This window comes from Physeter macrocephalus, chromosome 12 (genome assembly GCF_002837175.3).
Source record: "Physeter macrocephalus isolate SW-GA chromosome 12, ASM283717v5, whole genome shotgun sequence".
Classification (NCBI taxonomy): Eukaryota; Metazoa; Chordata; class Mammalia; order Artiodactyla; family Physeteridae; genus Physeter; species Physeter macrocephalus.
This window is the reverse complement of record NC_041225.1, coordinates 9972773-9987080: the sequence shown is the minus strand read 5'-3', so window position 1 is coordinate 9987080 and position 14308 is coordinate 9972773. Positions and strand designations below refer to the sequence as shown.

At 40.9% G+C, this 14308-nt stretch overlaps 1 protein-coding gene across 2 annotated transcripts in view; it reads right to left on the bottom strand.

Moving 5' to 3' along the window:
- KCMF1 (potassium channel modulatory factor 1) overlaps window positions 1–14308 on the bottom strand; it is a 75497-nt gene that overhangs the window by 54538 nt on the left and 6651 nt on the right. The window lies entirely within an intron of this gene.

Genomic DNA, 14308 nt, shown 5'->3' with positions numbered 1-14308 from the left:
TCATTCTTCTACTAGTTTTCAGGAGGACCCAAAGGCTTCTCTAAGTGTTTTTCAAACTGTAGCTCAGGACCCAGTAAAATCAGTTTAATCACAGTAGCTTTCACCTGGGAAGGTACCATTCCCAGGGAGCTTATGGGGGTTATTTTCTGGTCATCACAATGATTGGGGCCCTACTGGCATTTATTGGGGGAAAGGTACCAAAGATGCTAGGAGTCTGGAAATGCAATAAAGAATTGCCCAGCATCCCAACAAGATTTTCCAAATCTACCACCAGACATTCAAGTAGGAAATTAAAACAAACAAAAAACTTTAAAATTGAGCACACTCCATCTTCCCCATAAACACAAAACATTTCTTGACGCTTTAGTAAACTTATTTTCCAGGTGTGACACAATCCCATAAGTTAAGAAAAGATTGTTTTGCTTCATTTAGAACTAAGACTGTTTAGCATTTCAGAAAATCTCATGACAAGCTGTTTGTAGTAGCTGAGTTTCCAGTACAGCATACCTCTATCAGACTGCTTTTATAGCCGTAACTTTCAAATAGTGTGTAACAGAGACGTCTCTGAATAGATTTATTTCTAAACATTATTAAGTTAGTAAGGAATTATGAAACAGAGGGTTCTTTCTAAACTTTATTAACATTAAAAAAATTTCACATCAAGATCATCCTGTATGTTATCCTATATTAGAAATCTGTGTTGTGAAAAGTAAATGTTAAACTTATTTATTTGGGGGCTGCTTCTCTTTCTCTTTTTACTCTGAGAATGTCTCTCCAAGTTTACCACATGGCTGTTAACTGTTTCTTTTTCTAATCCATTCTCTACACCCCACTGCCCATCAAAGGATATGCCCTGCAGGGTAGTTAAGTACTAGAGTCTGAAAGCTTAAGTTGCTAATGATGGATTCTTCCAGGTTTTCTGTGAGACTTCATCACTTCCTTGTCTCATGCCAGGTCATTTCACAGGGAATTATTTTGACACCACAGGTATAAATAAGGTCAAACTCACTGGTGAGTACGTGATGCTACTTTTACTTCTCTATGTTGACAGTCTAATTTCTTATGTTATCCTCACATCAAGTAAAATTACTTCCCTCTCTTATATATTCCATTTTAAAAATTTTCCCTCTTTCTCTTATATATTATTTTTATTTATTCTAACAGTTTTTATTTTAGTATCTACATATATCTCAGCTCTTTCATTTTCCTATAGTTTTTATACGGTATGTTTTCTGAGCCTATTTCTTTTTTTTTTTTTAACATCTTTATTGGAATATAACTGCTTTTCAATGGTGTGTTAGTTTCTGCTTTATAACAAAGTGAATCAGCTATAGGTATACATATATCCCCATATCCCCTCCCTCTTGCGTCTCCCTCCCACCCTCCCCATCCCACCTCCCTAGGTGGTCACAAAGCACCGAGCTGATCTCCCTGTGCAATGCGGCTGCTTCCCACTAGCTATCTATTTTACATTAAATCTGAACGTATTTACTGTAAGTAGGTACAGGCTGTCAACTACTTCACTGTAACATCTAAGGTAGCTGATGACCTATCTACTAACTTTATTTCAGGATAATCAACAGCCTTAAAATATTTGTTATAAGAATAAATGAGGCACTGGGTCTGATCGGGTTGAGAATCATTAATTTAGTGGATCTTAATCAGAATTTCTTGAAAACAGAACTGAAAATTATCAGTACACTGCAAACAGGGGACCGTTTCATGAAACTTTTGTTTCCATTGTGTGTGTTTTCTGGGTGTTGTAAAAATGTATTTCTTGCTAGAAGTCAAGGTCAAATAAATTTGTGGTCCCCCAGTTACTGAACAGACCGGTGGCCAACAATTGCCCTACAAGGTCCCTCACACTCGCTGCCTGCTTCACAAACGTCCCTCACCTCCTGGGCTCTCAGTCTGCTCTGGGATCTACTTCCCACCTCCAGGTCCTCCCTGTCTCTCTAAAGCAGGTGCTTTCACCTTCCCTACTCCCCATATGGATGCCTTCAAGTCACTCCCCCTCAATTTCTTTTTATCTTTTCTGTCTTAAAAAACAAATAAATAAACAAAAAAACTGTGGGCATGGCAAAGGGCAAAAAAGTAGCCTTTTTAGGCATGATGAAACCCAGAAGGCATACAGAAAAGGCAAAGATAAGTCTATAACAAAAATGAAAAGTCTTTGGGGGAGCCAAAGCATATACAAGGCAAATACGATTCAGAAAAAAGTCCTATAATATAAAACAGGTTTAATATCCTTAAGACTGGTAACAATCAGGAAGAAACAAGCAATTCTACGAGGCAGAAAATAAGTGAGTGCAAGAACAATTTTTAAATGAAAATTAAGTTGCTCACTACCCTATGACCTAGCAATTCTCACCTGTAGGTATATACACCAATCCGCTTACTAAATTATCTCAATAGTTGTAATAATTTCAAAAGAGTTTCACGTTTTCTAGGCATAAAGTGATATTAGGAAAAAGAGAGGTGGTTTGGGTTTTTTTTGTTTTGTTTTAAATTTATTTATTTATTTTTGGCTGTGTTGGGTCTCCATTACTGCACACAGGCTTTCTCTAGTTGTGGTGAGCGGGGGCTACTCTTCGTTGCAGTGCGTGGGCTTCTCATTACGGTGGCTTCTCTTGTTGCAGAGCACGGGCTCTAGGCGTGCGGACTTCAGTAGTTGTGGTACGTGGGCACAGGAGTTGTGGCTCACGGGCTCTAGGGTGCAGGCTCAGTAGCTGTGGCGCACGGGCTTAGTTGCTCCGCGGCATGTGGGATCTTCTCGGACCAGGGCTCGAACCCGTGTCTGCTGCATTGGCAGGCGGATCCTTAACCACTGTGCCACCAGGGAAGCCCGAGAGGTGGTTTTTCTTCTACCTTTTTTTTTTTTTTTTGTGGTATGCGGGCCTCCCTCTGCTGTGGCCTCTCCCGTGGCGGAGCACAGGCCCCGGACACACAGGCCCAGCGGCCATGGCCCACAGGCCCAGCCGCTCCGCGGCATGTGGGATCCTCCCAGACCGGGGCGCGAACCCGGTTCCCCTGCATCGGCAGGCGGACGCGCAACCACTGCGCCACCAGGGAAGCCCCGAGAGGTGGTTTTTATCTCCTATTTTCAAATGTTTATTTATAGTGCTTATTTGATTTCCTGTCTTAATAATATTTGCACTTGACTAGTGGTTTTTAAAGAGTGTGGTATTACTTCCGAAAGGGCATTTTGAAATTTGGGTGTCATCTTGGCATTTGGGAGGTCAGTGCCAGGGATTCCAGAAATCTGCATTGTGATGGACAATATGACACAATGAAGAACTGTTGTTCTACCTTTCACATATCTTTCAAAGGTCCAAACAGAAAAACCTGTTTATAATTATTTGAACTTGGAAGCTAACTGAATTTTACGTATAGATACTAAGTATCTGTTGTAAGATTTTAACACACACTGAAATCATCAGTAATACAACTATTTGGGTAAATTGTTTAAAACTTGACACCAAGAGTTGTTCAACAGAAACAGCATTGATGGCAACATTGTTGAAGGTGAACTGCCAACACAACATGTCTGTATGGATTTGCATTTGAAGCTATCCGACTCACAGTGAGTCTTACATAGGTACAAGTATCTAACCTCTTCATTATTTCCTCTAACTTAATTATGCCTGAGCATTCACATCCTGAAAAGACACTATTTCATTTTATTTATCCTTTATGAGAGCATTACAGTGATTTTCTTTAAAGTACGTGAATCAGAGTTCTTTATAGAAAAATTCCAATGAATAAACATAGGAAAAACAAAAATGGAAAAATCAACATCTTGCAATCACTATGAAACAACGGATCCAGGCAGCTTACATCAGTAACTGCCAATGGAGGGACAGCTGACATTTGAATCCACTAAGAACAACCAGTCATTATGGGCCTCTTAATGTGATATAATAAGTATTATGAAATATTCAGCACCTATAAAATATTCTATGAAACAAACATCTGAAGCAACCCTCTAGAACTGATTACCACTTAAAAGAAATACAGAGAATGAAAGAATATGATAAAATGACATCATAAAAATGCAAACCAGAATGTTAGAAATACCAAAGAAATGATTCGGTTTCTTCAAAAAATAAATAGCATTTTTAAGGACGGGGGGCTGTTATAGAGATTTTAAAGGACATAACAACCAAATGTAATTATGTGGACCTTTTCTGGATCCTGATTTTAACAAACTAACCTTAAAAAGACGTTTCTGAGACTACTGGGAAAACTGAAGATGAACTGGGTATTATATAATGCTAAAGAATTATTGTTAATTTTGTGAGGTGTGATAATGATACTGTGGCACGTGTGTGCGCACCTGTGTGTGTGTAGTGCATCCCTATCAACTGGGGATAAATACTGAAATATTTGTGGGTAAAATAATACACAGGTCTCGGATTTGCTTTAAAAATGTTCAAACCCCCCAAAAGGAAGGGGGTAGGAAATTGATATAAAAATGGCAAAGTGCTGATGTGATGAACCTGGTTAACAGAACAGGGGAATATATTACCAATGTGTTAATCTCAATTAAAAAAAAAAATCTTAGAAAAAAAGAGGTACAGAATCACCTCCTTAGTCCTCTCTTTACTCTAGGTTGCCACTAATCTACGGATCAACACTCTGAGCTACTCAATCAGTGATGCACTCCTCTGACATCATCATCTAATATAGCTAATATCCTGTCCACGAGGACAATGACAGTCTTTATACACCTTAATGAAAGATACTGTCTATGGTGATACTTTGATATACCAATTCAGAAGCCCAATCAAAAAAGAGATAAGTCTGGTATGCTTGGTTTTGATATATCCTCAATATATCCTAATCACTACTATTTTTCATGGGCCTTTTCCCTAGCAAAACTGTTCTTTTCACTGTTCACAAATTCTCACAAATTGTGTTTTCCTACCTTGGCCTTCTTATTACATATTCATTTCTACCCACCCCGTTGGTCTGGAATGTCTGCTTCTCCTCTATCCAGGCAAGTCCCTTATCCACAAAACTTGCTCAAACCTCTTTCTCCTTACTCCCTTTGCCTTCAAGTGAACACTCAGGTTCACAGAAATGTTAGGAAAGTAAGAGATTATTCATGGCTTTCACTGTCCTATAGCAAATAGGTAAGCCTTTTAAAACTTCTCCCTCCATTATAAGGCAAATTCCTCGAAGGTAGAGACTGTATCTTACCTTATATACCTTATCTTACCCTACCTTCCTATATCTTCTCTTATATACTTTGCATAACGTTAACACTCAAATTACAGGCACAGAACTGAGAAGTATGGTAGACAACTGTTTTGTATGTACGTCCAAGATGAAAATGATGATGATGGCTCAGACAATGAGTGCTTACCATATGCCAGGCACTATTCTAAACATTTTATATATAGTAACCATCAAATATAACCACCCTAGCATTATGCCCACCTCATGAAATGATACACACAGAGGTGAACAACTTACCCAAGGTCACAGTTTGTAAAGTAAGTGACCAGGCTGGGGTCTGAACCCTGGCGGTCTGGCTCCAAAGTCCCATTGATAAATTTACTATTCAGCATCTCAGAAAAAAAAAACTTGAGTGAACAGAAAATTTTATCCACTGAAGAAATCTAGCCTCAGAGTATCTATAAACTAGTAACTCTCCCTGAGCCTACAGTTTTGGGTAACTTCATCCCAGCAGCATATACAGTACAAAATGAGCCTGGAGTAAGAGTCATGGGATCTGAATTCTAGTCCTCACTGTGATCTCAAGTAGTGTGACTCAGCCTTTCCAGACTGCAACTTTATTTGGAAAAAAAAAAAAGGTTGATTTCCTTCTGGACCAAAAGGTCTATTATTCTATCTTCTCTTGATTTTATTGGAGAGAAAAGGATTAAAATAAACTAATTCATTATCCAGCTACCAAACTGGCCTAAGTCCCACACTGAGCTCTCCTGGCCTGGACCTGTATCACTGCAACACTGGCACAGGAGACACACCAGGCTTGTGACCTCTATGCTCCCTCTCTCTTGCTACCTTGGGGGAAAAAACAGGTTCATAGGCCCCGCAAACAGACGCTTACCTACTAAAAGGTTAAGGGACTCAAGCCACAATAAACTGGAAAGAAAGGCAGCAGAATCACACCAAGTCTTGACTTAAAGATACCTAATGATATTGCTGAGCCTGTACCTGTTCACACTTGTTCAACCAACTCCAGTTTTATTCATCACACATCTCCACTTGAACATTTAACAGACATCTCTTACCTAATATGTCTGAAACAGAACTCCTGACTTCAGCCTCCAAAAATGCTCCTCCCCTCTACATCTCAGTAAATGGCCCTCCTCTCACCCACTTGGCTTGCCTGTGTCCTTGTTAGATCTACATTCAAAGGATTAAACCCCAATGCCTCACCATCACCTATAAAGCCCCATCTAATCTGGACCCAGTCTATCCCCACCTCCTCTTCTCTGCTCCTCCTCCTCACCTAGTCAGCTCCAGCCACTCTGCTCCTCGCATAAGCTACTTTATTCTAACTCCAAGGCTTTTATACCTGAAGTCTCTGCTTGAGATGGGTCACCTCCTCTGAAAGGCTTCCCCACCCTGGCCCCGGTACGCGGGCCTCTCACTGTTGCACTGTTGTGGTCTCTCCCGTTGCGGAGCACAGGCTCCGGACGCACAGGCTCAGTGGCCATGGCTCACGGGCCCAGCTGCTCCGCGGCATGTGGGATCTTCCCGGACTCGGGCACGAACCCGCGTCCCCTGCATCGGCAGGTGGATTCTCAACCACTGCGCCACCAAGGAAGCCCCTTGACCACTCTTTAAAAAAAAAAAAAAAAAAAAAAACCACACAGACCACTCATTCACCTCCCATTATATTTAATCCCCCAGTCTGCTTTATCTTCTTCAGAATACTTATCACTAACCAAAATTAAATTATATGTTCCTTTTCTGTACCCACCCTCCCCATTAAAACATAAGCTCTACAATGAGAACTTCCTTTTATCTTTCATTACCCTATCCCCAGTTTCAACACCAGTACCTGGCACAGTATTTGCTGAGTGAATGACATTTCCCAGTCTTTAGTATCAGTCTGTAGTATCTACCTTTTAGCTACAGACATCTCTCCTTTCCTTCACAGCTTAATCTTTAAGAAGTGTTCCCAGTTTCTCATGTTCCTTCAGGACTGAGTACACTGCAATCTGGGCTCTAGCCTATGCCTTTGAAGGTGCTCATCAAGTTCCACAACCTTCCTCACTCCAACAGTCCCAGCCAAAGAACACTTCACTCCTTATCTTCTTGACCTTTCTGCAGCAATACTAACCACATCCTCCGTCCAGAAAATCACCTTCCTAAGTTTCAATGACAATACTCTCTCCTGGTTGTCCTACTCTCCAGGCTATTCCCTTCAGCCAGTCTCCTGGCTCCCTAAACGTTAAGTGTTCCCAAGGGCTTAATAATTAGTCTACCGATCTTCTTAATCTATATGTTCTCACCATCACTGAGCAGTCAACTCTACCACTATGGATTTATCTTAGCCCAGACCTATTCCTCCTGAATTCCAGACCCACATGTTCAACTGTCCCTGGACATCTCTACCCGGATGTCCCACAGGTACCTCAAACCCAACATGCTAAAAATGGAAGCCACTTCTCTTTTCCCTACTTCCCACCTTCACCCTTAAAGCATGCTTCTTTGTCCTAGATATGCATCTTGATGAAAAGCACTGCCCAACTAATGAAGCCCAAACCCAGAGTTTTCCTAGACTTTTCATTATTCCAAAATCCCCACGCCTAACCATTCACCAGAAAGGTCTCTCATTTGCACCCACTACAACAATTATCTTATCTTGTGGTAACTTACCTGTCTGTCCCCCCGCCCCACCCCACCCCCACAAATCCATCCTTCAGAGCATCTCTTTCTAGAACACAAAAGTCATACTGGTTTAAAATTTCCTAAAAACTCATTCCCATTAACCTATTCTATTGACAAGGTTCATCTCCTGGCATCAGCCCCTCCCTTCCTGCTCCAATAATGTTAAATTTCTTATGCTCCCCTCAGAGCAAAATTCTTTCTGCCCATGTCTCCTTCCTTGGGATACTCTCCCCAACATCAGATACAGCTCAAATACTTAACTCCTTTTAGGATGCATTCATGAATTCACCCATAAAACTGAGAAGCCTCCCATATCTATTCCTTCACCATACCTTGCAGGTATAAATTTATTACAGTTCATACTACATTGTATTATAATTACCTCTCTCATCTTAGAAGGCTGGGACTCCCTCTGCTTTTCATCCCCAGTGCCCAACACAACGTCTCCGCATAGAGAAATTATTCAATGTATATTTATTAAATGAATGGATTAAAGTAGGAGTCAGCAAACCATTGCCCATGGGCCAAATCTGGCTCACCACCTGTTTTGTCCAACCTACGAGCTAAGAACAGTTTTTACATTTACAAATGTTTAGAGGGCTTCCCTGGTGGCGCAGCGGTTGACAGTCCGCCTGCCAATGCAGGGGACGCGGGTTCGTGCCCGAGTCCGGGAAGATTCCCACATGCCGCGGAACGGCTGGGTCCGTGAGCCGTGGCCGCTGAGCCCGCGCGTCCGGAGCCTGTGCTCCGCAACGGGAGAGGCCACAACAGTGAGAGGCCCGCGTACCGCCAAATAAATAAATAAATAAATAAAAGTTTAGAAAATTTTAAAAAGAATAATATTCAGTGATGCCTGAAAATTATATGAAATTCAAATTCAGTATCCACAAATAAAGATTTATTGGATCACAGCCATGCTCATCTGTTTATGTTTAGTCTTATGGCTGCTTTCATACCACCGCAGCAGAGTGGAGTAGCTGCAGTTGAGACCATGTGGCCTGAAAAGCCGTACTTGCTATCTAGCTCTGTAAAGAAGTTTACTGACCTCTGAATGAAATAAAATGATCATGGGCTTTGGTTTTTGAGAGAACTTAGTTCAAGTCCTGGCGTTACCACTTACTACCTGGGTGACCTAGGACAAATAAGCTAACCTCACTTACTTAGACTCAAATCCCTAATTTGTAAAGCAGGATAACATATCTGCTGGGTTGTTTTGAAATTTTACTAAGCCTTTTAATTGTGATCCCTGCTGTAGGAACCAGTCTATAAAGTGCCTGGTACAGAGTACAGCTTAATGTTGAGAACCCAGACCTGGGTTTGAATTCCAGCTTCATCGCAGACTGTGTGACCTTGGGCAAGGTACTGAACTCAGTGCTTCAACTTCCTCATCCATTACACTGGGATAATAAATATACACCTCACAGGACAGTTGTGAGAACTAAATGAGTTGGTACATGTGAAATGCTGAGCACAGTGCCCCTCAGATAGTAAGCACTCAATAAATATTACTATAGCAGATGTTTGGTTAGTATTAGTTTCTCCCCTTCCCACCTCCTCATCTACTCTACCTCTCACCCCTATTCAAAGCAGCCTATATCTAAAGGAGTAAGTCAATACTTGCATGACAAGTGCTATTGCAGATGAAGGGTGGTCAGGAACGGTCTGTGGCTTCCAAGTCACATCACAATCATGGTTCTCCCTTTGCTCGCTGATCCTCCCTTCTCTAGATGCTTTCTTCCTTAGAAATCTAGCCAATCCCCAGCCTTCAATGTAGGGGGCTACAAAATTCTTTTTTCTAACCAAGATTTCTCTCTCCTGAGCCCCAGTGTAGTATTTCTCAACTCCTGATTTCTACCTAATGGCCTACCATCACCTTAAATTCAGAATGTCAAAAGCTGAAAATTACTCTTTTCCCCATCTTTTCCCCACCTGTCCCTTCCTATCTTCCTTAACTACCAAAAGAACCTGCTATCCTTCCAGCACCCTGGCTGGTTGTCCTGAAATTATACTTTAGTCCTTCCTCTCTTGCAATAAGACTTTCTCTCAAGTCATATTTTTTCTTTTTGCTCCTACTGTCACTGACTAATTCAGGTCCTTTTAACTTCAAGCTCATTCCGCCAGAGTCTCTAACTGGTCCCTGCCCCAGCACCAACCTACTCTGCACACGGACCCCACTACTCTTCCTAAAACATGCCACTCTTCATCATGCCCTTTCTCTGCTTAAAACTTTTGATGCACTACCCCCACCCCCCTTCCATCCCATAACCTGTATGGAAAAAGGAAAAGACTGACCTTAGTGTGGCAATCAAAATCCTTCCCTATCTACTTTGCTCCAATCTTCCTTTCTAATCTTATCTCCCATAATAAAAATACCATCACCTTACATTTGTGCAGCGCTTTATCTAACTTAGAAAACATTCTTACATGTGCTGGCATTTCATCTCCACGACAACCCTTGGGAAGAGGCCAAAGAGGTATATTAGTATCCTTTTACAAAATCAGATTCCTAGCACTGAACTGGAAGTCAGGACTTACTCGCATATGCGAGTCTCCTGTTCTAGAAACCCTCGTCTCCTCAGTATTGTCCCATCTACCTCTCTCCAACTCGCTCATGTTTTCTTAGCTCTGCAGTCTACTCCCTCCCATTCTCCTACTTGGTGGACTCCCTAGAGTGAAGAGTATAGGGGAAAGTTCAAAAAGAAATGTTTCTTAGAGATGCGGGAATGTGCTTCATTAGGTATTAGGTATTTAGTTTCCAGCCTTTGCCAGAAAGATCTCTCTAAAGGGCTTCTACAGTGTATTTCTCAAAGCACTAACAATTCAACAGTCCTCACCACAGCCCACCACGCAGGGTATGCAGGGTCCGGCCTGGCTATGCCGACTTCATTTCCTACCTCTTCCCCCTCGATCACTGTCCTCCATCCACAGTGGCCTCAATGCTGTTCCCAGAACATTCCAAGTCTCAAGGCCTCTGTACTCGCTGTACCCTCCTTTACACATCCTTCACTTAATTCAAATTTTTTCTTTTAAAGTTCTGTCTTCAGAAAGGCCCTTCCTGACCACCATATCTAAAGTAGGCCCCTGTTCTCTATTCCCTTAACCTGTTGTATGGGTTCTCATAACACTTGTCACCTCCTAACACTCTATTACTTATTCATTCTTTCATGGTCTTTCCCAGGGATCCACTAACCTTTTCTGCCAAGAGCCACAGAATAAATATGTTCAGCTTTCTCTGTCACAGCTACTCAACCCTGCCACTGTAGCACAAAGCAGCTTAGACAATATGGGGAAGAGGAGATGTGGCTGTGCTCCAATATAACTTTATTTACCAAAACAGGCCGTGGCCAAGTTTGGCTCATAGGCCATAAACCCCCAGTATATTCCTTCTAATAGAGGTTGAGTGTCAGAGGGACAGGAAGCGTCTCTGTTTTGTTCACTATGGTTTCCCTGTGGCCAGAATAATGCCTAGCCCCAAGTACACATTCAATAAACATATGTTCAGTAAACAAACAAACAGAACTAGTCTGGAGCGGGGAGCTATGCTCCTCTTCCACCTCCTCAGGTGACAATGGCATGACGTTCAAGAAGAATGATGCCAAGGTCATGAGCTCCATTTCCATTTGGTTAGTATCATACCGTGAAAAGTGGTCCCACAACCATTGTGTGCCTGTCACCAGCAATAACAACCTCAGACAAAAAAGGCCTTTGGTTATAACTGGGTCCAGGTAGGAGCCTGTTACAACACAGACTGCTGGGCCCCACCTCCAGAAATTCTGATTTGGTAGGTCTAGGGTAGAGTCCAAGAATCTGCATTTCTAGCAAATTCCCAGGTGATGCTGATACTGCTGGTCCTGAACCACACTTTGAGAACCACTGGATGAGAGTACCCAGAAATGACAGTACTACCATTTTTATACTATTAAAAAAAAGAGAGAGAGAGAGAGAGAGAGCCACAGATTGCTTATGTTCCAGTGATCTGGCTGGAGGAGGACTGCAGGGGAAAAAAAAAAACCATAAAACTGACTGCTCAGTGGAAATGTTGCTCCAATAAAATGAAGACAGAAAAACACTAGGTCTTTAATTTTTAACAGACTGTCTTCCAAACACTCTATTTTCACTTGCAAATCTAGCTGTAACTGGAAAACAATAAGCCAAATAGGTAAAAGAGAGAAGTCACCAGTGGGTGGCTAACCTTGATAGTGGGCTAAGTATTAACTCCATAGTCAGTTTCCTTAAAATTACTTTAAAGAACAATCATAACCACCGGTCTTTCTATTGCTAGATGCCAAGAGACTTTTGGAGATGGATACTAGAGATCTAATCTATACAATGAAATATATCTACAATAAATTACCAAGCCTAGGGGTCACTTTTTTCAAATGATGAATTCACCGTAATAGAACTTGAAATGGACTAGTAACAATTTTTGCAAATTCTACATTTGTCAACGCAGGGGACTTTAAAATAACCCCCAAACTCACATTAAAATCACCCTGAAGCCATTACTTTATACCTCATCAATCTGAACAGCCCACAAAGGGATTAGAATTTATATACATTTGTAGCTGTTTATAAAGTAGGTTTCTATTGTGATGGTTATATGCAGTTAAAGTAGGTTAAAAATAATTTTAAGGTGAAAAAGTAAGGTAAAACCTAGCTTCACAAGAGAGAAATTCTAGGAACAGAAATCTAGAATGCTAATGAATAGACCATTAAGTAGACGGCAATACTGCATCAACATGTACTTACAAAAAGAGACAGTACATGATCAAAAGATGAATTAGCAGACCCCCGATGTATGAGTCTAAAGTATGTCTCAACTAAGACCAAGTATTCTTTATGAAAATTTAGCATCTGAATTGAAAAGTGTTAAGTGTGAAATATACCCTAGATTTTTATAGCATTGTAAAGAAGAATGTAAAAATATCCCATAAACAATTTGTATGTTGATTGCATGTTGAAATGCTATTTTGTATATATTGGGTTAAAAGCATTAAATTATTAAAATTAATTTCACTTCCTTAGTTTTGTTACTGTAGCTATCAGAGAATTTAAAATTACATGTGACTTGCAATTAGATTTCTATTGGACAGTGTGATCATGCACCCCAATTCTGCAAGCAGATTTGCTATCTCCTCTTCCATTTGGGTGATTTCTAAGAAGCTTGCAGAAAATGATATGGAGCAATGAATGAGCATGAAGATATGCAGTATGTCTGACATGGAGTGAAGCTCCTTGATACTGGCCTAATACAGGATCACCACAGGCCAGGTGCTCATCCACTGTAACTTGAGGTTCTAATCACCATTTTTCCCAAGGATAGGAAAACTGGTTCTACCTCTGTGACTACTATGTATATCCAAATCTACAGCTATACAAACACGTGAACAGGTCACATTCATTTCAAATTGCAATTAACTGTGTCAGAATCCCTAGTAGTGTTAATAAGGATAAACATAAGATCTCTGATTATGAAAACTACCTGGTTCCCAACACCTAACCACCCCCCAGCTCCCAGCATGTATTTCATTCTTGCAGAGAAGGGACACATCTGTAACAGCTCCTTTATATAATCCCCGCCCATTTTACTTCAATGTTTTTAACTCCTGATTTAGAAAGTTTCTCATTTGCTTGCACTGCCAAACCTCTACAATCACAGAGGACACCAAAGGAGAATGCTGGCTGAGGAAGAATAACAGAAGGAAGTAGGGTCTAGTTACTCACCCCAACAGTTACTATATAACCATATGGACTTCGCAAAAAAATTATATTGAATACAAAAAGCTCAATCCCTTGAGCTCTTTTCTAAGTATTCAATATCAAAAAGATACTTATATATGCAGATGTGTGTTGAGTCTTGCAGTCTAAGGGTAATATTGTTAAAGAAAGAAATGCACTGCTGGACAGCATTAGAAATGATTGTGCAGCTTGAATGAAAATAAGCTTAAAAAAAAAAAAACGGGGAGGGAGCAAACATTGCCAAAACATTAAAACACTTACATGACTTAACTATCCTGTCATAAAATATAAACTTCAAGGACTAACTCGAGCACACTGGAAAAGAGCCACAACCTATGCAACAGCATTTCATTCCCAAACATGTGTTTCTAACCCGCTGAATATCATCATCCTGCAGCAAGGGTCAACAACTTGTGGCAAGCTCTGGAGATGACTTCGAGTGGTACTTGAGTAGGCAGTCCATAAATATTTGCTGAATGAATGACTGAATGAACCAAAAAACTCATACACAGTGCAATTAATATGCAGAACCCACAGCCAGTTAATCTGAAACCAGAGCCAGAGGAGAACAAAACAGCACCTCGGAGTCCAGTTCCCAGGCCATTCCCACAGGAGTCAGCTACCCTAAGTTATTTTCATTCTATGTACATAGTTTATTCATCCCCTCTTACTTTTATGGAAGTTCCAAGTTCTCTTTCCT